This window comes from Theropithecus gelada, chromosome 5 (genome assembly GCF_003255815.1).
Source record: "Theropithecus gelada isolate Dixy chromosome 5, Tgel_1.0, whole genome shotgun sequence".
NCBI classification, from domain to species: Eukaryota; Metazoa; Chordata; class Mammalia; order Primates; family Cercopithecidae; genus Theropithecus; species Theropithecus gelada.
The window spans coordinates 50,733,148-50,758,287 of NC_037672.1; the positions used below are offsets into that span (position 1 = coordinate 50,733,148).

The 25,140-nt window shown below is 36.2% G+C and overlaps 1 protein-coding gene and 1 pseudogene across 1 annotated transcript in view; one reads left to right on the forward strand and one right to left on the reverse strand.

Annotated features, from left to right (window-relative positions):
• Positions 1-25,140, reverse strand: part of CCSER1 (coiled-coil serine rich protein 1) — a 1,408,588-nt gene that overhangs the window by 419,163 nt on the left and 964,285 nt on the right. The window lies entirely within an intron of this gene.
• LOC112624707 lies at positions 1,950-3,020 on the forward strand (annotated as a pseudogene).

Sequence of the window (25,140 nt, forward strand, 5' to 3'; positions counted from 1 at the left end):
TCTTTCCTGTGGGATGGAAACAGATCTGATCCATGCCCCCTTCGTCTGTTGGCCCCTCCCAAGAGTGCCTGCCTGGCTGCTCCTGCAGGAGGACACCCACAGTGCAGCCTTCACTGCCCTGCCTGAGCATTTTGCTGGCTGCTGGGGAGCAGGAGAGAGCCCACCCCCACCATTCCCAGCACAGCTGGTGCTCCCCTCTAAGGGGCCAGAAAATAAAACTGTAGACCTGGTTTCAACCCCCAGAGAATTCAAGCACACCACCTAAGAGTTCTGAGCGATCTCTAATTGGGGAGGAACCCCCACTATCTGAACACTGAGAAGAATGTGGAGTGGGTTCATGTGCTGGCAAGGGAGCCGGGAGTCCCTCCCTCTTGAAAGACTGGTGCAGGAGGGTATGCCTGTTAGCTAGCAACAACTTTTTCCCCAGAGAGCCCCATGGCTCCAAACACCTGGAAGAGCACAACCATCTGGGAAGAGAAGTCTGGGGAAAAACCTAGCAGGGTAGGCCTGCTCCTGGGGCAGGTGCTGGAGCGACTCACTGGATTGGGGGAGCATGAGCTGGGCAAGCCCCACAGCTGTCAACTGGGCTCAAAATACCAGGCTGTTAGTGCTCCACACCAGTTTCACACCCATTGAACCACCGCTCTGCCTGGTGTTCCTTCACTCTTGACCTACTGCTTCATCAGACCAGCTGTAGACATATCCCAAAACTCACTGACTCTGCCAAGCTCAAAGGACCAGTGGAACCCTGGGGAATTGTGGGCCTCCTGGTTATCTGACTTTCATCTTGAACTGCTCTTAATGGAGAGAAAAGCACAGCCCGCCAAAGACTGCCCTGAGGCTAAAGAAACACAAGCACAGCGCCAGTAATTGAAAGGGGCTCCACCAAGGCCTGGGAACAGACTTGGTGAAGGAGTCATCTCCTGCTCTCTTTCTCCCTTTCCCAGAGCAATGCTGTGTACACACTGAAATGCAAAAGAAGCATGCAGCTAAGACCCTACCCTTACTCTTAAGGGCCATCTACTAAATCACAGTCTGAACTACACCACCATGCAAAAATAAATTCCTTCACACAAAACACCTGTGAAAGCCCATGAAGGACACTATCAACTTAAACAACACACACAGAGCCTTTGTCCTCAAAGCACCATGAAATAAAGCCAATTGACTATACACAACATGCACCACAATGAAAATCTCAAGGGAAAAAAAGAATATAAAAACAAAAAGCCCAATACAAACAACAGTAATTTCCAAGAAAAGAGGAAGAAGAAGAGGAAGAAGAGGAAGAAGAAGAAGAGGAAGAAGAAGAAGAAGAAGAAGAAGAAGAAGAAGAAGAAGAAGAAGAAGAAGAAGAAGAAGAAGAAGGGGAAGAAAAAGAAGAGGAAGAGGAAGAAGAAGAAGAAGAAAGGAGGAGGAGGAGGAGGAGGAGGAGAAGAAGAAGAAAAAGAAAGGAACAAAGAAACACACTAGCCTCCTCAGATGAGAAAGAATCAGCACAAAAACGCCAACAATTCAAAAAGCCTCAGTGTTTCCTTACCTGCAAAAGATTGCATTAGCTCCCTGATGGATCCTAACAAGATTGAAATGTCTTAAATGACAGACATAAAATTCAGAATCAGGTTAACAAAGAAGTTCAACAAGATTCAAGAGAACGTTGAAATCCAAAGAAAGCCAAAAATTGAATCCAGACTGGAAAGCCAATATCACCATATTAAGAAAGAACCAACTGAAATTCTGGAATTGAAAAATTCACTACAGAAATTTCAAAATATAGTTGGAAGTCTTAACAACAGAACAGACCAGACAGTAGGCTCTTCCTGTTAGTCTCCACTGCTACTTCTTGGCTCTGGGAGGCCCAGGTGGCTCTGCAGCAGCCTCTGCCACCCTGTGACCTGTAGGTATTGGGACATCCCTAGTTGATGCCAAGACACCCGGGAAGCCAAGGAATGGACTCCGTGGCTTTTGAGGATAGAGCTGTGAAATTTACCCAAGAGGAATGGGCTTTGCTAGATTCTTCTCAGAAGAATCTCTACGGAGAAGTGATGCAGGAAACTTGCAGGAACCTGGCTTCTGTAGAAATCATATGGTACAGAGACTGTGTGAAAGCAAAGAAGGTAGTCAGTATGGACAAGTTGTCAGTCAAATTCCAAATTTTGATCTGAACGAGAACATTTCTACTGGATTAAAACAATGTGAATGCAGTATTTGTGGAACAGTCTTTGTACGTCTTTCCCTCCTTAATAGGCACATCCTAGCTCACTCAGGATACAAACCATATGGAGAGAAGCAATATAAATGTGAACAGTGTGGGAAATTCTTCATTTCTGTTCCACGTGTTAGAAGACACATGATAATGCACAGTAGAAATCCAGCTTACAAATGTACAATATGTAGGAAAGCTTTTTATTTTCTCAATTCAGTTGAAAGACATCAGAGAACTCACACAGGAGAAAAACCCTATAAATGTAAACAATGTGGTAAAGCATTCACTGTTTCCAGTTCTTGCCTAATACATGAACAAACTCACACTGGAGAGAAACCCTACTAAGGAATGTGGGAAAACATTCAGATTTTCTTGTTCTTTTAAGATGCATGAAAGGACTCACACTGGAGAAAAACCCTATAAATGTACCAAATATGATAAAGCCTTCAGCTGTTCCACTTCCCTTCATTACCATGGAAGCATTCATACTGGAGAGAGACCCTATGAATGCAAACAATGTGGCAAAGTCTTTAGTCCTTTGCGTTCCCTTTGTAACCATAGAAGTACTCATACTGGAGAGAAACCCTATGAATGTAAACAATGTGACCAAGCCTTCAGTCGCCTCAGTTCCCTTCACCTCCATGAAAGAATTCATACTGGAGAAAAACCCTATGAATGTAAGAGATGCAGTAAAGCCTACATTTGTTCCAGTCACCTTACTCGCCATGAAAGAAGTCATGATATAGAGGCTGGGTGTAGTGACTCAGCCTGCTGTCCCAGAACTTTGGGAGGCCAAGGTGTGTGTATTGCTTGAACCCAGGAGTTCATAACCAGCCTGGATTCAAACAATGTGAAACAACCTGGGCAACATGGTGAAACCCTGTCTCTACAAAAAATAAAATAATGCTGGGTGTGGTGGCTCACGCTGGCTGCTGGGGAGGCTGAGGCAGGAGAGTGGCTTGAACCCAGGAGGCGGAGCTTGCGGTGAGCCAAGATTGCACCACTGCACTCCAGCCTGGGCGACAGAGCGAGACTCCATCGGAAAAAAAAAAAAGAAAAAAGGAAAAAGAAAATAATTAGCTGGGCATGGTGGCACATTTCAATTGTGTTAGTTCTTTTTCAAGAACATAAAAAGCCACGGGGGTTTGGGGGGAAGCCCTGTGCATGTGAATAACGAGGTCAGGAGATAGGGACCATCCTGGCCAACATGGTGAAACCTCCTTTCTACTGAAAATACAAAAATTAGCTGGGTATGGTAGCATATGCTTGTAGTCCCAGCTACTTGGAAGCTGGGGCAGGAGAATTGCTTGATCCCAGGAGGTGGAGGTTGCAGTAAGCTGAGATTGTGCCACTGCACTTCAGCCTGGTGACAGAGTGGGACTCCATCTCAAATAAATAAATAAATAAATAAAGCCCCTTGAATGTAAGAGAAGTGGTAAAACATTTACTCTTTCCCATTCCCTCATAAACATGAAAGAGCTCACACTGCAGAGAAACCTTAAGAATGTAGGAAATGTGGTCAAGCCTTCAGATTTTCCTGTTTTTGAAGATTTGGGAGGACTCAGAATGGAGAAAAGCCTTTTGAATTTAAATTTGTGGTAAGGCCTTCAGTTGTGTTAGTTCCATTTGAAGACATCAGCTCATTCCTGAGAAAAACCCTATGAATGTCCAGAATATGGGAATGTTTCATTTCTCTCATACCCACTCAAGGACATATGAAAATGCACACTGTAGCTGGCTGGACCTTGTAAATACAAGAACGTACACAGGATTAAAACTCTAATAGTTTAGAAACTGCAAGAATATTTTCAGTTTTAACATTTACTTGAAAAGTCATGTGAAAACTCCCACTGGAAAGAAGTTCTGTAAGTGAAGCTTTTCTAATTTGTAAAGCCTGATGCAAATTAATTATTGTGCAGTGCTTGAAAAAAATGTATGAAATGTTACACAAGTTACAAGTATACTGTTTTTATCAGTGACTCATTCTTAAAGACTCTTGAGTATGCTTTTCACCTTGTTTTGCAGGGAAACTTTGAGGTGAGAGTTCTGTAAATGCTCTTTAAGCAGGAGTACTTGAATTTCATAGATAGTGATATTTTCTTAAGTTTGTTGGTAGAAATTTGGTCTATTCATTTGATAATGTGCTGGATTAATGGTTGAATTTTGATGTTTTTCTAATATGTAGGTAAGTTTAATTTTTTTTATTTCTTTTTTTTTTTTTTTTTTTGAGATGGAATCTCACTCTGTTGGCCAGGCTGGAGTGCAGTGGTGCGATCTCGGCTCACTGTGATGTCCACCTCCTGGGTTTGAGCGGTTGTCCTGCCTCAGCCTCCCAAGTAGCTGGGACTACAGGCGCCCGCCACTACGTCCAGCTGATTCTTTGTGTTTTTGGTAGAGACAGGGTTTCGCCATGTTGGCTAGGCTGGTCTTGAACTCCTGACCTCATGATTTGCCCACCTCGGCCTCCCAAAGTGCTGGGATTACAGGCCTGAGCCACCACACCCAGCCAGGTAAGTTTCATTTGTATGTATTGTCCTGTGATTAATGGACCAGTCAATAATGATTGTGAATTGTTGGGATTGTCTTACTAGCTTCATTTGGCAAATTTTGATTATCCCTTGTCCATTATACACATTCCACCTTTTTTAATTAAAGGAAAAACTACTCTTGATGTAAAGATGTTTATTTTTTGCTAATAATGAGTTGGTATTAATTCCTAAGTACATAAAGTTTACCATAGAGTAAAAACAAAACCAAACAAAACAAAAGAACAGACCAAGCTAAGGAAATAATTTTAGTATTCAAAGACCAGTTCTTTGAATCAGTCCAGTTAGATAAAAAAAAAAAAAAAAAGAAGAAGAAGAAGAAGAATTTTAAAAACTGAACAAAGCCTCCAAGAAATACGTGATTATGCAGAGAGACCAAATATATGATTCATTGGCATTCCTGAGAGACAAGAGGAAAGAGTAGTAAGCCACTTGGAAAACATATTTTCTAGCGAGGATAGCATGCAAACTCAAGAAATTCAGAGAATATTTGCAAGACAGTACATAAGACAAATATCCCCAAGACACATAGTCATCAGACTTTTGAAGGTCAATGTGCAAGAAAAAAATGTTAATCGCAGCTAAAAAAAGGGTCATATCACTTACAACGGGAAACATATTAGGCTAACAGCTGACATCTTGGCTTGAATCTTAGAAGCCAGAAGAGATTAGGAGTTCATTTCCAGTATCCTTAAAGAAAAAAAATCCCAACCAACAATTTCATATCCTGCCAAACTAAGCCGCATAAGCAAAGGAGAAAAAATATTTTCCAGGTATGCAAGCAATAAGAGAGTTTGTTACCACTATACAAGCCTTACAGTTATGCTGAAGACAGATTTAAAGATAGAAATGAAAGAAAAATACTCACTATCACAGAAACACACTTAATTATATAGCCCACAGACCCTAAAATGTAACTACATTATCAAGATTTCAAAGCAACCAGCTAACTCTACCACAGCAGGATCAAAACCTCACATATTAATATTAAGCTTAAATGTAAATGGTCTAAACACCCTACTTAAAAGGCAGAGTGGCAAGCTGGAAAGAAAACAAGACCTAACCTTTCTCTGCCTTCAAAAGAACATCTCACATGTAATGACATCAATAGGCTCAAAGTAAAGGAACAGAGAAGAACTATATGCAAATGGATAACAAAAAGAGTAGGGAACATTATTCATGTGTTAGATAAAACATACTTTAAACCAATGGCAATAACAAAAGACAATGAAAAGCATTACATAATGATATGAGTTTCAATTGAACAAGAAGACTGAACTATCTTAAACATATATGTACCCAGTTTGGGAGGATCCAGATTCATAAACAAGTACTTCCAGACCCACAGAAAGACATAGACAGACACCGAATAATAGGGGGTACTTTAACACCCCATTAACAGTGTTAGATCTTCAAGGCAGAAAACTAACAAAGAAATATTGAACTTAAATTCAAAACATGACCAATTAGACCTAATGACATCAACAGAGTATTCCACCTAAAATCAAACAATATATATTCTTCTCATCTGCACACAGTACATACTTTAAGACTGGCAATATTTTGGCCCATAAAGCAAGTCTCAATAAAATTTTAAAAACTCAAAATCCAATCAAGCATATTCTAGAACCATAGTAGAATAAAAATTAGAAATCAATATGAAGAGCATCTGTAAAAAATCATACAATTACACAGAAACTAAATAACTTTTTTCTGAATGCCCTTTGTACAAACAATTAAATTAAGGCAGAAATCCAAAACTTGTTTGAAATAAAAGAAAACAAAGACAGAACATACCAAAATCTCCAGAATGTGTTTTAAAAAGTGTTAGGAAGACAGATTATAGTGTTAAATGCTTACATCAAGAAGACAGAAAGATGTCAAATTAAGAATATAACATCACACCTGGAAACTAGAAAAAATGACAACAAAGTAACCCCAAAGGTACCATAAGAAAAAAATAACTAAAATCCAAATAGAACTAAATGAAATTGAGACCCAAAAATTCATATGAAAGATCAACAAAAATAAAAATTGGTTATTTGAAAGAATAAACGAGGTCTATAGACCATTATCTAGACTCACAGAGACAAAAAGAGAGGAGATCCAAATATGCAACTCAGAAACAACAAAAACGACATTATAACCAGTCCCACAGAAATACAGAAGATCCTTAGAGACCATTATTAACAACTATATGCACATAAACTAGAAAATGTAGGAAAAAATGGATAAATTCCTGGAAACACATGACCAACAAATACTGAATCAAGAAGAAACCCTTAACAGACCAATAATGAGTTCTAAAATTGAGTCAGTGATTTAAAACACCTACCAAATAATAAAAACCCTTTGTATATTCTACCAGAGAAACAAAGGTACAAAAGTTACTGGGACTATTCCAAAAAATCAAAAAGGAGGAACTTATCTCTAACACATTGTATAAAGTTAGCCTTGTCTTGATAACAAAATCTCACAGACACAATAAAAAAAGGAAACTATAGACTAATATCCCTGAGGAACATAGGTACAAAAAGCCTCAATAAAATACCGCCAAACCAAACCCAGAAGTACATAAAACAGTTAATTCAACACAATCAAATAGGCTTTATTCCGGGGATGCAATGTGGGTTCAACATACACCAATCAATAAGTGTGATTCACCACATAAACAGAATTGAAAACAAAAACCATATGATAATCTCAATAGATGAAAAAATCTTTCAATAAAATACAACACCACTTCACAGTAAAAAAAAAAGAAAAAAAAAGCTAAAGAAACTAGGCATTGAAGTAGCATACTTCAAAATAATAAGAGCCATCTATGACAAACCCTTCACCAACATTATACTGAATGGGCCAAAGCTATAGGCATTCACCCTAAGACCCAGGACAAAACAAGAATGCCTGCTCACACAACTCCTATTCAACATAGTACTGGAAGTCTTAATTAGAGCAATCAGGTAAGAGAAATAAATAAAAGGCATACAAATAGAAAAAGATGTCAAATTATCTCTCTTCACTGTTGACATAATCTTATACCTAGAAAACGCTACATACTCTGCCAAAAGGTACCTAAAGCTGATAAACAACTTCAGTAAAGTTTCAGGATACAAAGTATATATACAAAAATATTTGGCATTTCCACACATCAATAATGTTCAAAAATTGAGAGCCAAATTATAAAAACAACAACAATCAAATTCATAATAGCCACACACACAAAAAAAAAATACCTAGAAATACATCTAACCAAGGAGGGAAAAGATCTCTACAAGCAAAACTACAAAAAACTGCTGAAAGAGATCAGTGATGACACAAACAAATGAAAAAATATTCCATGTTCATGGACTGGAAAAATCGGTATCCTTAAAATGGCCATATTGCCCAAAGCAATCTACAGATTCAACACTGTTCCTATAAAATTAGCAACATCATTTTTCACAGTATTAAGAAAAACTATTCTAAAATTCAGATGGAACAAAAAAGAGTTCAAATAGCCAAATTAATCCTAAGCAAAAAGAACAAAGCAGGATGGATTACATTACCGAAATGCAAACTACCTTACAAAGTTACAGTAACTAAAATAGCATGGTGCTGGTACTAAAACAGACACATAGTCTAATGGAAGAGAATAGAGAACTCAGAAGAAAAAGAAAAAAAAAACAAAAAAAGCCACACACCTACAACTACCTAATCTTTTACAAAGTCTACAAAAATACACTATAAGGAAAGGACTCTCTATTCAATAAATGATATTGCAATAACTGGCTAACTATATGCAGAAGAATGAAACCAGACTCCTACTTTTCAATTCTTGTATACTTGTACATATACAAGAATTAAGGTGGATTAAAGATTTAAAAGTAAAATCTTGAACTATGAAAATCCTATAAGAAAACCCAGGAAACACCATGTTGAACATCAGCCTTGGCAAATAATTGATGATTAAGTACTCAAAAGCAATCACAACAAAAACAAAAATTACCAAGTAGATCTAATTAAATTATAGAGCTTTTGCACAGCAAAAGAAACTAACAGAGTGTATTAGTTTGTTCTCATGTTGCTAATAAAGACATACCCAACACTGGGTAATTTATAAAGGAAAGAGGTTCAATGGATTAACAGTTTCACATGGATAGGGAGGCCTCACAATCATGGCAGAAAGCAAGAGAGAGTCAAAGGCACGTCTTACATGCTGGCAGGCAAGAGAGAGCTTGTTCAGGTGAACTGTCCTTTATGAAACCATGAGATTTTGCGACACTTATTTACTACCACAAGAACAGTATGGGGGAAACTGCCCCCATGATTCAATTAAATCCACCTGTCCCCAACCCTTGACATGTGGGGATTATTACAATTCAAGGTGAGATATGGGTGGGGACACAATGAAACCACATCACAGGGTAAGCAGAAAATCTACAGAATTGTAGAAAATATTCACAAATTTTGAATCTGACAAAGATCTAATATCCAGAATCTATAAGGAACTTGAATCAACTAATTAAAAAAAAAAAATCAATAAAGGACATGAACAGACACTTCTCAAGACATGCAAGCAGCTAACAAATATATGAAAAAATGCTCAAAATCTCTAATCATCAAATAAATACCAATAAAAACAACAATGAAATACCATCTCTTATGAGTCAGAATGGCTTTTATTAAATGGGCAAAAAACAACTGTTGGTGAGGCTGCAGAGAAACAGGAATGCTTATACGCTGTTGGTTAGGACATTAACTTAATTCAACCACTGTAGAAAGCAGTTTAGAGATTCCTTAAAGAACTAAAAATAGAACTATCATTCCACCCAGTAGTCACATTACTAGGTATTTATCCAAAGGAAAAGAAATTGTTCTACCAAAAAGACACACACACTCATATGTCCATTTCAGCACTATTCACAATAGCAAAGATCTGGAATCAACCGAGGTGCCCATCAGTAGTGGACTGGATAAAGAAAATGTGGTACATACACACCATGAGACACTACACCATCATAAAAAAGAATGAAATTGGGCCAGGCACGGTGGTTCATGCCTGTAATCCCAACACTTTGGGAGGCCAAGGCAGGTGGATCACCTGAGGTCAGGAGTTCGAGACCACCCTGGCCAACATGGTGAAAACCAGTCTTTACTAAAAATACAAAAATTAGCTAGTTTTGTGGTGGGTGCTTGTAATCCCAGCTACTCAGGAGGCTGAGGCAGGAGAATCACTTGAAATCAAGAGGTAGAAGTTGCAGTGAGCTGAGGTCATGCTACTTCTTCACACCAGCCTGGGTGACAGAGTGAGACTCTGTCTCAAAAAAAAAAAAAAAAAAATGAAATCATATTCTTTGCAGCAACGTGGATGGAGCTGGAAGCCATTATCCTAAATAAATTAACATAGAAACAGAAAACCAAATACCACAGGTTTTCACTTTTAAATGGGCGCTAACCATCGGACATACATGACCATAAACATGACAACAGTACACACTGGGTACTATAAAAGCTGGGAGGGAAGAAGGGGTGCCAGGGTTGAAAAACTACCTATTGGATGCTATGCTCACTACTTGGGTGACAGATCCAATCATATTACAAACCTCAGCATCATGCAATATATCCCTGTATCAAAACTGGACATGTACACCCTGAAACTAAAATAAAGTTGAAATTTTAAAAAGTAATAAAAGAAAAGAAAAGAAAACTTAATCAGATGTCTTCCTTAATAACAGGCTACATTAGAATACTATGTGGGAATGGAATTTAGGCATCAAAAGCAATCAATGAAAAACCATGATCTGCAACTACTAATTTTCATTGCAAAAATGGTGTCACTCCACCTGAGTAATTAATTTTTACTAGGAGAAAGGTAGAGATTGTAGGAAAAAAATTTCCTCTTTAATAAAATCTGATGAATTGATACTTTCTCGAATTGCAAATGATAAAGATTGTGTTTTATACTTTTTATAGACTAAGAAAAGAACATAAATATATTCTAATAGTCAAAATATACGTATTTTTTAAGATATAGCTTTTAAAAATTATTCTAAATCTGAAAGAACAAGAGCTTAGAAAACAGTTTTATTATTGGAGTTCTAAAGGACTACTATTAAGCAATATTACCAACAAATTGATATCTTAAAAGTAAAATATATTTAATATTTTTAGTATAATTTATACAGCAGTAATAATCACACCAAAATGAACTAAATTCCTTTTATTTTCTGCTTTTCTATTATCATTTTCTCATCTTTATACTATATTACCAAATATAAATGGTGTGGTTCAAGGAAGGGAACAATTTTTCTAATATATATTAAGAGTCTGAAGTGTAAATCTAAAAATAATTTCAGACACACTACCTTTATTCCTAATAACTATCTAACCAGTCATTAGGAATAAAGCACAATGTCAGTGAGATCATTTTTCATTATTTCTGTGCAACTATAAAATAACTATTTAATAAGAATCATCTCATTTAACAAAATTAAACAAGAAATATTTTACTTACTCCCAAGGTAGATGTAATTTCTCCTCAGTTAACTTTTTCTCATGAACAAGTACTTTATTTATACTTTTTCAAAATAAGAAGCTGTAAAGCAAACTAGTCTCAATGGACTGGCTGAAAAAGAGTACCTGGCAAATCTACACAAAAGGGGGAGGTTCCAAGATGGCCAAACAGGAACAGCTCCAGTCTGCAGCTCCCAGCATGAGTGACGCAGAGACAGGTGATTTCTGCATTTCCAACTGAGGTACCGGGTTCATCTCACTGGGACTTGTCAGACAGTGGGTGCAGAGCGAGGCATCACCTCACCCAGGAAGCACAAGGGGTCAGGGAATTCCCTTTTCTAGCAAAGGGAAGCTGTGACAGACAGTACCTGGAAAATTGGGACACTCCCACCCTAATACCACACTTTTCCAACAGACTTAGCAAATGGCACACCAGGAGATTATATCCTGCAGCTGGCTAGGAGGGTCCCATGCCCAAGGAGCCTTGCTTACTGCTATCACAGCAGTCTGAGCTCGAACTGCAAGGTGGCAGCAAGGGTGGGGGATGGGCATCCACCATTGCTGAGGGTTGAGAAGATAAACAAAGCCCTCTGGAATCTCAAACTGGGTGGAGTCCACCACAACTCAAGGAGGCCTGCCTGCCTCTGTAGACTCCACCTCTGGGGGCAGGGCATAGCTGAGCAAAAGGCAGCAGAAACTTCTGCAGACTTCAACGTCCCAGTCTGATAGCTTTGAAGAGAGTAGTAGGGTTCTCCCAGTATGGAGTTTGAGATCTGAGAACGGACAGACTGCCTCCTCAAGTGGGTCTCTGATCCCCGAGTAGCCTAACTGGGATGCACCTCCCAGTAGGGGCCGACTGACACCTCATCCGGCCAGGTGCCCCTCTGAGACGAAGCTTCCAGAGGAAGGATCAGGCAGCAACATCTGCCATTCTGCAATATTTGCTGTTCTGCAGCCTCTGCTGGAGATACCCAGGCAAACAGGGTCTGGAGTGGACCTCCAGCAAACTCCAACAGACCTGCAGCTGAGGGTCCTGACTGTTAGAAAGTAAACTAACAAACAGAAAGGACATCCACACCAAAACCCCATCTGTATGTCACCATCATAAAAGACCAAAGGTTGATAAAACCACAAAGATGGAGAGAAACCAGAGCAGAAAAGCTGAACATTCTAAAAATGAGAGCACCTCTTCTCCTCCAAAGGAACGCAGCTCCTCACCAGCAATGGAACAAAGTTGGACAGGGAATGACTTTGACAAGCTGAGAGAAGAAGGCTTCAGACAACTGGTAATAACAAACTTCTCCAAGCGAAACGAGGATATTCAAACCCATTGCAATTAAGCTAAAAACCTTGAAAAAAGATTAGACTAATGGCTAACTGGAATAAACAGTGTAGAGAAGTCCTTAAATGACCTGATGGAGCTGAAAAACACGGCGTGAGAACTACGTGATACATGCTTCAGTAGCCGATTTGATCAAGTGGAAGAAAGGGTATGAGTGATTGCAGATCAAATGAATGAAATGATGCGAGAAGAGAAGTTTAGAGAAAAAAGAGTAAAAATAAATGAACAAAGCCTCCAAGAAATATGGGACTATGTGAAAAGACCAAATCTACATCTGATTGGTGTACCTGAAACTGATGGGGAGAATGGAACCAAGTTGAAAAACACTCTTCAGGATATTATCTAAGAGAACTTCCCCAACCTAGTGAGGCAGGCCAATATTCAAATTCAGGAAATAAGAGAATGCCACAAAGACACTCCACAAGAAGAGCAACTCCAAGACACATAATTGTCAGATTCACCAAAGTTGAAATGAAGGAAACAATGTTAAGGGCAGCCAGAGAGAAAGGTCAGGTTACCGACAAAGGGAAGCCCATCAGACTAACTGCACATCTCTTGGCAGAAACTCTACAAGCCAGAAGAGAGTGGGAGCCAATATTCAACATTCTTAAAGAAAGAATTTTCAAACAAGAACTTCATATCCAGCCAAACTAAGCTTCATAAGTGAAGAAGAAATAAAATCCTTTACAGACATACAAATGCTGAGAGATTTTCTCACCACCAGGCCTGCCTTACAAGAGATTCCGAAGGACACACTAAACATGGAAAGGAGCAACCGGTATCAGCCACTGCAAAAACATGCCAAATTGTAAAGAACATCAATGCTAGGAAAAAACTACATCAACTAACAAGCAAAATAACGAGCTAACATAATGACAGTATCAAATTCACAAAAAACAATATTAACCTTAAATGTAAAAGGGTTAAATGCTCCAGTTGAAAGACACAGACTGGCAAATTGGATAAAGAGTCAAGACCCAACAGAGTGCTGTATTCAAGAGACCCATCTTACATGCAGAGACACACATAGGCTCAAAATAAAGGGATGGAGGAAGAGCTACCAAGCAAATGGAAAACAAACAAACAAAAAAGCAGGGGCTGCAGTCCTAGTCTCTGAAAAAAACACACTTTAAACCAACAAATATCAAAAGAGACAAAGAAGGCCATTGCATAATAGTAAAGGAATCTATTCAGCAAAAAGAGCTAACTATACTACACATATATGAACCCAATACAAGAGCTCCCAGATTCATAAAGCAAGTCCTTAGAGACCTACAAAGAGACTTAGACTCACACACAATAATAATGGGAGACTTTAACACTCCACTGTCAACATTAGACAGATCAACAAGACAGAAAGTTAAGAAGGATATACAAAAATTGAACTCAGCTCTGCACCAAGCAGACCTAATAGACATCTACAGAACTCTCCACTCCAAATCAACAGAATATACATTCTTCTCAGCACCACATCACACTTATTCCAAAATTGACCACATAGTTGGAAGTAAAGCACTCCTCAGCAAATGTACAAGAACAGAAATCACAACAAACTGTCTCTCAGACCACAGTGCAATCAAACTACAACTCATGATTAAGAAACTCATTCAAAACTACACAAATAAATGGAAACGAAACAACCTGCTAATGAATGACTACTGGGTATATAACAAAATGAAGGCAGAAATAAAGATGTTCTTTGAAACCAATGAGAACAAAGACATAACATATCAGAATCTCTGGGACACATTTAAAGCAGTGTGTAGAGGGAAATTTATAGCACTAAGTGCCCACAAGAGAAAGCAGGAAAGATCTAAAATTGACACCCTAGCATCACAATTAAAAGAACTAGAGAAGCAAGAGCAAACACATTCAAAAGCTAGCAGAAGGCAAGAAATAACTAAGATCAGAACAGAACTGAGGGAGATAGAGACACACACACACACACAAAAACCCTTCAAAAAATCAGTGAATCCAGGAGCTGATTTTTTGAAAAGATCAACAAAATTGATAGACTGCTAGCAAGACTAATAAAGAAGAAAAGAGAGAAGAATCAGATAGATGCAATAAAAAAAGATAAAGGGGATATCACCACCAATCCCAAGGAAATACAAACTACCATCAGAGAACACTATAAACACCTCTATGCAAATAAACTAGAAAATCTAGAAGAAATGGGTAAATACACCCTCCCAAGACTAAACCAGGAAGAAGTTGAATCCCTGAATAGATCAATAACTGGTTCTGAAATTGAGGCAATAATTAATAGCCCACCAACCAAAAAAGTCCAGGACCAGATGGATTTACCATTGAATTCTACCAGAGGTACAAAGAGGAGCGTGTACCATTCCTTCTGAAACTATTCCAATCAGTAGAAAAAGAGGGACTCCTACCTAATTCATTTTATGAAGCCAATGTCATCCTGATACCAAAGCCTGGTAGAGATACAATTAAAAGAAGAGAATTTTAGACCAATATCCCTGATGAACATCAATGCAAAAATACTGAAAAAAATACTGGCAAACCAAATCCAGCAGCCCATCAAAAGTCTTATCCACCATGATCAAGTTGGCTTCATCCCTGGGATGCAAGGCTTGTTCAACATACGCAAATCAATAAACGTTATACATCATATAAACAGAACCAAAGACAAAAACCACATGATTATCTCAATAGATGCAGAAAAGGCCTTTGACAAAGTTCAACAGCCCTTCATGCCAAAAACTCTCAATAAATTAGGTATTGATGGGACGTATCTCACAATAATAAGAGCTACTTATGACAGACCCACAGCCAATATCATACTGAATGGGCAAAAAGTGGAAGCATTCCCTTTGAAAACTGGCACAAGACAGGGATGCCCTCTCTCACCACTCCTATTCAACATAATGTTGGAAGTTCTGGCCAGGGCAATTAGGCAAGGGAAAGAAATAAAGGGTATTCACTTAGGAAAAGAGGAAGTCAGATTGTCCCTGTTTGCAGATAACATGATTGTATATTGAGAATACCCCATTGTCTCAGCCCCAAATCTCCTTAAGCTGACAAGCAACTTCAGCAAAGTCTTAGGATACAAAACCAAAGTGCAAAAATCACAAGTTTTCCTATACACCAATAACAGACAAACAGAGAGCCAAATCATGAGTGAACTCCATACACAATTGCTTCAAAGAGAGTAAAATACCTAGGAATCCAATTTACAAGGGATGTAAAGGACCTCTTGAAGGAGAACTACAAACCACTGCTCAACGAAATAAAAGAGGACACAAACAAATGGAAGAACATTCCATGCTCATAGATAGGAAGAATTAATGTCATGAAAATGGCCATACTGCCCAAAGTCATTCATAGATTCAATGCCATTCCCATCAAGCTACCAATGACTTTCTCCTCAGAATTGGGCAAAAAAAAAGAAAACTACTTTAAAGTTCATATGGAACCAAAAAAGAGCCCACATTGCCAAGACAATCCTAAACCAAAAGAACAAAGCTGGAGGTATCACACTACCAGACTTCAAAATATACTACAAAGCTACAGTAACCAAAACAGCATGGTACTGTACCAAAACATAGATTTAGACCAATGGAACAGAACAGAGCCCTCAGAAATAATACCACACATCTACAACCATTCTTTTTGTTTCTACGTCGCCAGACCCTATTTCAAAGGAATGAAAGAAAAACGAAAGAAAACAGAAGAAAAAGCAAAAGAAAGGAAGGGAAAGGGAAGAGGAAGGGGCAGGAAGAGAAGGGAAGGGAAGAAAAGAGAAAGGAATCAATGAATATTATTTAAAGAAGAGAAGGTGAGAATAAAAGACAAGGAAAAGAACACACTAAAACAAAAGTTTTTAGTTGGAAAACAACATTCAGGACTCTTCGGTCCTCTAAATACTATTCAAAAATGTGTCATTTAACTTCCTTATGCTAATGAATTTGTTTCAAACATAAATAAAGCCCTGACAAAATCAAACCGCAAGGATTATATCCCCAAGAAGTCAGATCTACAGTCTGTTAGGAAGAAATATTATTATGGTAAATATTTCATATTGCTTGTTGACGTTATGAAAATGCAGAGTAAGGAATCATACGTCTCTGAGAGATCATATATTTTAAGATCAAGGACAGGTTTATTATTCCACTCTTACATTTGAAGTTGTCTGTTCTAATCTGAAAGTTATGTTTCAGCTTAAATGTTACTACTTTATAAAACTTTTCTAATACTTCAAAAATGTTTAGATGCTGTTTTAAAATAAGCATCCAAATCTAGTAGTTAACCCAAAATAAGACAGACTGTAATTGCTTACATATGTCTGCTTCACTTGACTGTGAACTCCTTGAAGGGAGGGATCTCATTCATTTTTGTATTGCAACCAGCAGAGGGCTTGGAAAATAAAACATGCTTAGTAATTCTATCTGCAGAATTAACAAATACATTCTTCAGATCTCATTTTAATTGCAGGGCAATTGTGAAATAAATCTGGAGTCCAGAGAGTTTTCCAATGCTGTGATATTAGCACTTGCGTATCCCAATGTCAATTTCCTAATTTAGATGCAGCACTGCATTTTTCATATGTTTACATTAATGCCCTCTGTGACCTTTTGTACACCTTCACAGTCCTTATTCATCTTATATTTTTATGGATTTTTATTGATTTCCTAAATTAATTAACTCTGCACTAGTCACCCTTGAACTCTATCTTATTTATAGTCACCAACGTCATTTGATCTATGAAAAATTCATTTATTTAATAGAACAACAAGCCAATTTAAACTTCTGTCATTTTCAGAAATGATGAATATATTTGAATATATTCTTTATTCATTTTCTATGTCTATGTGTAAGATATCAGAGTTCACTAGGCCTTCAATTTGAGAGGAATCTGGAGTTGTTTTGTTATTCTAAATCTAACTATGCTGTCTGAAAAGTCCAGGTAACTTATCTTTTTTAATCTTTAAAACAATATATAATCTAGATATCATCATTTTCATTTTGAAGGTAAGGTATATAAGCTCAGAGATTTTCGATGATTCATCCAAAATCACACAGCCAGCAAGTAGTGGAATGGTTACTCTACCTCTGTGCCTCAACTCTGTGTCACATACCTTTCACTATTTCACCCCATTGTTCTCCCCAGCTTTTTTCTTTGAAATAGCTCAGAAAAGTTGAAAGACTAGTCCAATGATTATTGAGAGATTCTCCATCTAGATTCACCAGTTGTTACTGTTTGCTTTATTTACCTCTGCATGTGATTCTTTTTATAATGCACACACTATCTTTCTCTATCTAGATGAATAGATTGATAAATAGATTAATATATATTAATTATGTATACACACAGATTTTTTTCTTTTAATGAGCTATCTGAAATTAGTTTTACACATTTGACACTTCACAATTAAATAATGCAGCATGTGTCTCCTGATAACAAAGGTATTATATACTGTGTGTACACACATCACCTATGTAGCAGTCTTGCTACAAATGTTTAGCCTGATTGAAGCAATGAGGAAACTATAAGACACAACCCGGTTGATGGGTGTTCTATACAACAACAGTGTGGAATCTTCCAAAATATTAGCATCATAGAATCTAAAAAAAAAGAGGGGAGGACTGTTCTAGATTAAACGGGGCAAAATTACCTAAAAACTACAAACAGTATAACATTCTTAATTTGATCCTATATTGAATGAATAAAATAAAATAAAACCATCTATGAATGACACTTTCAGAACAGTTGGAAAAACGTAAATATGGGTAGCATAATAGATATCAGTCATCTGTTATTTACACCATTGTTTTTTAGAACCAAAATAATAAGTGTATCTGGAATGTCATTTTCTCTAAAATCTGTATACATATTCAGACCCACAGAATTATATTTTTGTTAAGTTTTCTCTCATATACATGCATACAAATACAGATCCACATGAATTACATGTTTTTATTCTTTTTATTAACATAGTATGTGAACTCTTATAGCTGTTTTCACTAGGTATCAAAGTTTTAGATGTAGTAATGGGAAAAAATACATATACAAATGTTTTAACCTAAATAATATGTTTAATTAAAAATAAGTGAAAGTAATTCAAATTTTTCTTATGTACAGATCTTGAACTAGTTATTATTAACACTGCATTTTATGTAAGATAATTGGTTATTTCCTTCCTGATAGTGGAACAGTTGGAGATTACTTCTCTCACTATATGCAACACTTAAAAAAAATCAGATACTTAATCATAAACCACACAAGCCTTTAAAAAGGAGCTGAGACGTATGAGTTAATTGAGATAATCAAATACATCAAATATACTTTGTGGCTAGAACGCCATGTATGTAACTTTTAATTACATAAAATATTTTATTATATAAAAAGAAAGGCTATATAAGAGAGGAAAAGATGACCATGAGGATGAAGAAGGAGAGAAACTACAAAGAACGATGGTGAATAAAACAGATCACTCTCACATATACTTAGAACTGAGTAGGACCTGCTCAGGTAAAAAACAATTTCCTTCATTATCTAGAAACAATAGAGAATACAATGGCATTTAAGTGTAAGTTGGAGCGTTTATAAGTTCAAATTGAAAGACAATGTAAATGTTGGTTATTACACTTAAAAATAGTCCATTGAAATAAGCTATACTTTGCTCCTGCAACATTAATTTCTGTTTTTAAAATAATATATAAAAATAAGTCATTTAGAGTTCACTTTTTAAAATATTTTTTCTCCAAATCTGCTGACATAGGGTCTGATAATTATTTTAATTGATTGAAATTGAATTTAAATATAATAGACACAGCTACAGTACCTCTTACTGCAGGCATTCCCTTTATATTAGAGCTGTTTTTCTTAAATAATACATATTCAAAATTGTATATTAAAATATATACCTAAGAAGAGACAGAGCTCTATTTATATGAGCCATAGCCTTTAATACAATAATTCATAAAACACTTCCCCAACCAATTTGGAGACATATTGAAAAAACGACAACATATACAGATGAAATTCACTTCTTAGAGAAAACTTTATGTCCAGAACTTGAAAATTCCTAACCAATACAGGGCCTGGGTACATTTTGCCACCTAGATGGAATGAAATAAAATAATTTATTTTCTCAAGGTAGACATCAGCATATTACTGGGCTGACAGAAATAATTTCTCCTATTTTTACAGAATAGAATAATTTATTGGCTCAGTTAATAATGTTGCTAAGTTTGTTTCCAGCACTGTAGTTCTCTCTTTTTCCCACTCTTTGTGTCTAAGAGGCCTTTGGTAATGGCTGTGTTTCATTTCAAATTCTTCTTTAACTCATCTCTCTCTGTAGGCATTCTTATTTTGGTTTCATGGCTTAGTTTAAGTTTCCATTATATCTTACATATTATTGCATTACATTTTTCTTATCTCTTTGCTCCCAATCTCTATCTTATGCCATCTAACTTATGTCAAATTCTATTTCCATAGTTAAATGTCTAAATTTCAGATCTTACCTTGTTACTTTCTGTCAGAATTCGCTATCTAGCTCTTTCCCCAACCTCTTTCTCTCTAACACAACCCTGATTTTGTTCAGGTCTCAGGTGGTAGCCTCATGTTGCGGGGATTCTAGGAATCATGATTCATCTAAGAACTGGTAATTCCATTTACATATCTGGAATCATTTTCTGAGTGGGTTTATGAAAGGATTTTGGCCACTGAATCATAAGTTTTCTTATTTATTTACTCATTATTTTTAAGTTTTAGGATACATGTGCCATTATCCTCAGCAAACTAACATAGACAGAAGTTTTTTACTGGGTAAAATTTCTAGGCGAAGCTCTTAATAAAAAACACGGGAAAAAAGCTTTGATCCTTCCTTTGGGTACTGTTTGAAACTGTGATGCTTGAAATTCGGCTATCTAGAAATTATAAGGAGAAACAAATGTAGAGAAATAGAGTTGAAGCTATGCTTTCACTGAGTGGTTGAATTCACCATCCCTGAATCTACCTTATCACTATAGCTTCTTGTTATGTGAGATAATGGATGTCCTAATTTTTCTTTCAGTTAGGTCTTCTGTTAGTTGATACACAAATATACTTTTCAGAATTCCCAATGTTTTCCCTAGTTACCCACCTGAGAAAATTCACAATATTCAGCATAGAATGCAAGCCATCTTGAATGATCAGTCTTGCTCCAGTCTAACTGTATTTTCAGGTGACCACTTTCCCCTTAGCCTGCTATCACAGAAAACATTCAGAAACTCAGTCATAAGCCCTTTCACTTCTCTGTGTCTTCTGCATTGTAACTTGAGTGAACCATGCCTGTCAACTCACTTGCCTCACTCCGAGCTCTTTGGCCAACTCATATTGTCTGATTTTTGCCCTTAGGATTAGGAACAATCATAATTTCCTGATTTTGTTTTGCTTTGTATTAATTTCCAAAACAAACTATGTATGTGTAATCTTAGCAATTACATCATGCATACACCTGTTATGTTATCCAACTAGACCACTAGATTATAAATTCTTTTTGTTTAATGGGGGGTAGTTTTAGTTGAGAGGGAAGAAAATTCAAGAAATGACTGATAAAATGATGGGGTTTACACCTATCTGTCTTTGAAAACTGTACAAATTATTTCCTTTTAAAGTTGAAGAAGAGAATGAAATTTAATGTAATAGCCACTTGGAATGAAGGAAGCTGTAATGATTATAAAAGGAGGGTGTAATGGGTTTAGTTTGTTTATTTTGTCTTTGCTGACACTGCAGAGAGAGGAGTTAGAGGCAGAAACTGAAAGAAAAGATTAGGAAGAAACATGTGGGACTGGGCAAAAGCAGATTTAAGTGGAAGGTAACAATGAGAGTGTGAAATTCCGGCAGCAGACTCCTGATAACAGACATGGCATAGCTGACATCCACAGTGGCATGTGGGGGAGCAGCAGCAGGACTAACAGGATAAGATTCATGGCTGAACACTTTAGACCCCCCTGGGTATGCCAGAAATATGTTATAGGGGACTTTTGAAAAGGACTGAGCATCTGGGAGTGTCCCAGTGCAATGGAAATTTGAGCATGTATGCTAATGTGACCTTATTTGTCCCCAGAAGCAACAGCATTTCTGCCATTTGAGATGCACCCATATTCCAACTCATCTATAACAACGCCTTACACCCAGTAGGCATGCAATAACTATGTGCTAGATTGAACCAAATAAATGTGCCTAAATCTTCTATTAGTCATCACCAATCAGTACATTCTTGGTTATCCTCCAGGAGGTAGAAACATTCTGAGTTCGAAAATATTGTATTAACTATAAAGCAATTTTGCAAAATAAATACAATTGTATTATACTTAATAAAGGAATTGAGAAAATTTCTGTTTTATATTTTTCTTTTTCCAGGAGCAACAAGCATAAAAGGTAGTAAAAATAGTGAGGGCACTCAAAATCTCAAATTCATAGAGTTTTTAAAAAATTACCAGACTGCAAATGCAAATTTGTGCCTGCAACACTTTGCTGTCAAAATAAATTGATCTCTGTGTGAATGATAATACTTAAGCTTGTGGCCTTTCTGAGGAAATGCACCTGCAGCAGAATGACAAACGAGGGGAGGTGATTATTTGGCACATGGTCTCTACGGTTACAGGAACCTGTTTTGAAGTAGAAGTACAATCTCCTGAATAGTAGAACTGATTATATTTTTCAGGATCTCTCAATTCTATTTCATATATTTCCTGGACTTATTTTATCCATATAGTGCCCTTGGTAATTTCTAGGTCACAGGCATTCAGAATTCCATCACTATCACAGGGATTTGTGGAGTATTTACAGATTCAAATTCTAAAGCACAGAGCTCTTTGGCCAACCATATTTCTCTGATTGTACTTTGTATGCGATGATACATAGTTCAGTTTGTTGCTGTCCAGGGATGATGACAGAAATAGGGATGGAGTCAAATACAAAGAGCTCTTTCCCAACAGAGAACAAATTGTCTTTGTAATAAGGCATCTTCTTAGACATTGTTGCTTTTCTGGTTCTATTTGCCTCCTGGGTGGAAAAAAAAAAATCCTAAAAAAACAATCCTGTCCACTTTAAGTTTCTGCATCCAGGCCCCGTATCTTCAATCCCAGGTTTATTTTTTTTCTTTATTTTAATATATATTTTTGTTGAGTACATGATACTAAGTACATAGTGTTATATAGTAAAGAAACGTAGCATATCTGATCATCCCAAACTTGTGACAGAATAGTTGCTCTTATCTCAATTGACTAAGCTTTTCTTCAATAAAATTCACATGAAAATATCTATTCTCATCTGGTCCATTCTTTAACAGAATATGTAAAACATCTTTAAATAATTTGTATGCTGCCATTCTAAACTATTACTATCTTATAACAAATCAAATGACATGAATATTGTCTTATTTCAGGACCACATAACTTAATTCTTGCAAATCCTCTGACTTTCATGATTATGTATTTTATGGTAAATAAGCTGCAGAAACATTTTTTTCTAATTTAATGTGAAAACTGACACATATTTGGAAATTCTTATCATTATAGAATCATAAAAATCTATATATTATGAGCCTATATTACACACACATAGAGAAAAATGGAGAGATAGAAGAAAGCATAAAAGGAAAAATACTGAAAGACAGACAGTCATTTAAGTTTGTGTTGTTTGTTGACGTTATGGTTATGTTTCCTCTTCTAAATTTTCTAATTTTCTTGTGTAAGTAAAATAGGAAAATTAAAAAGTAGTCTTCTGCTCATCAGGGAGTTAACAGAGGCATCTTTAGTTGTTAAATCTTATGCATTTTGTAAACTTATGAAAAATAAATTTACATTACTTTTATTATTAGAAAATGACAGCCTTAAAGCTTTATATACAAAAAATTTATCTCAGATAGAATGCACGTATAAGTCTCATACTAATTTATGTATACCTTTTTCCCCTGTGAGTAATAACAATGAGTGTAAATCAAGTGTTCACATATTGGAATATACATTCAGTATATTTCCTATAAAATTTTTCCATGAAAGCAAAATTTTTAATGGAGATATATATTTAATATATTCTGGGATTAAACCCAGTCTTTCATTAGGCCTGTAGTGATTTATTGAACCTGTGAAATTGAAATAAGCTTTTTAAAAGGCTAATTCTTGTGCCTGAGTTAAGTACACTTTTTTTGGTTTATGTTGGTAGTTTTGAAATTTTACAATTACATACAATAATTCTCATTTTTTTCCTGTGTTAAAGTTGAAAATGTATACCCTTTTTCTACTTCATATTTATTTTCAAGATATAAAATAGGCCTATTTTGGATGAATCCCCTGGGCTATGTTAAACCATACATCGTTGTGATACAACAGATGAATTTCTGAAATTTTTGTGTATGGCATTTAAAACAAAATCTATGTGTTTTGTAAAGGCATTAGGATACTTACATAGGTAAGAAATATCTTCTAAAGCACAAAACATACTCTTGTAAAGCAAACACATCTTAATTAATCTGCCTTATAAACATGAATGTTCATATACTGCCCATTTTTAATGCAGACTAGAAATGGATCTCTAATGAGGGATAAATTTTACTCTTCACTGTGGGAATTCCTGATATGTAATGTTTACAAAAGTCTTCCATACTACTAAAAATAAAATTGCCATGCAACGTTTTTAGTAGCAGTTATATTAGATTTTACTGTAAAGCAAGCTTCTCTACATAAATAAGTTTTAATGAGAATTTATTCCCCATATATACATTATCACACAACATATGTCATGCTAATAGTATACAAGTAGTAATTACTTCATAAATCCTGATGCAATTCATTTTTTAAAATATACCTAAACATGTATACAAATTTGATACATTGATTGAAATAGAAGTTTTAATCCCATGTAATAGCTTTAAAGTATAAAAGAAATAAAATTATAAATTTATTTCTATGTATATTTTCAATTCTTATAGGACTTACATCCAAGAAGTTAAAAGGTATATTAATCTTGCTTTCACTTAAACAAGTAACATGTAGAGAAAGAAAGTTCAAAAGAAGCTGCTCTCTTAAGAGAAGCCAGTGAAAAAAATTAAAGTAGATCAAGTTTCAATATCATAAAATTTAAATTCATCTAGGAAAAAGACTTTGACTCCCTCAGCTCATGATGCTAACACTTCCAGACTCTGATTACTAAGACTTAATAAAACAACCATAAAAATCTTTGTTGATTTATTCATTCATCCTTTCACATACATTTAATGACTGTCTGTTTCTATAGCAAACATTGTTCCAGGCACTGGAATACAAAAAATGAATAAGACATGGTTCCGTATTCAAATAGTTTATCAAATTGTGAAAAGATAATAAATGAAAGCAGGTACATTCATACATCATAGTAGGTACCACGATTGAGACAAGAATATAGAGGAGTTAGGAACACAGAGGAGCAGCAGCTAAGTCAGTCTGAATGGGATGAGGGAGATGGGGAAGCTTGAATCAAGTTGTCCTGTCTTCCTCAGAGTTAGCTAGATGGAAACTGTTCATGAGGATAAATGCACTGCAGTTTGGGAAAAAATAATATG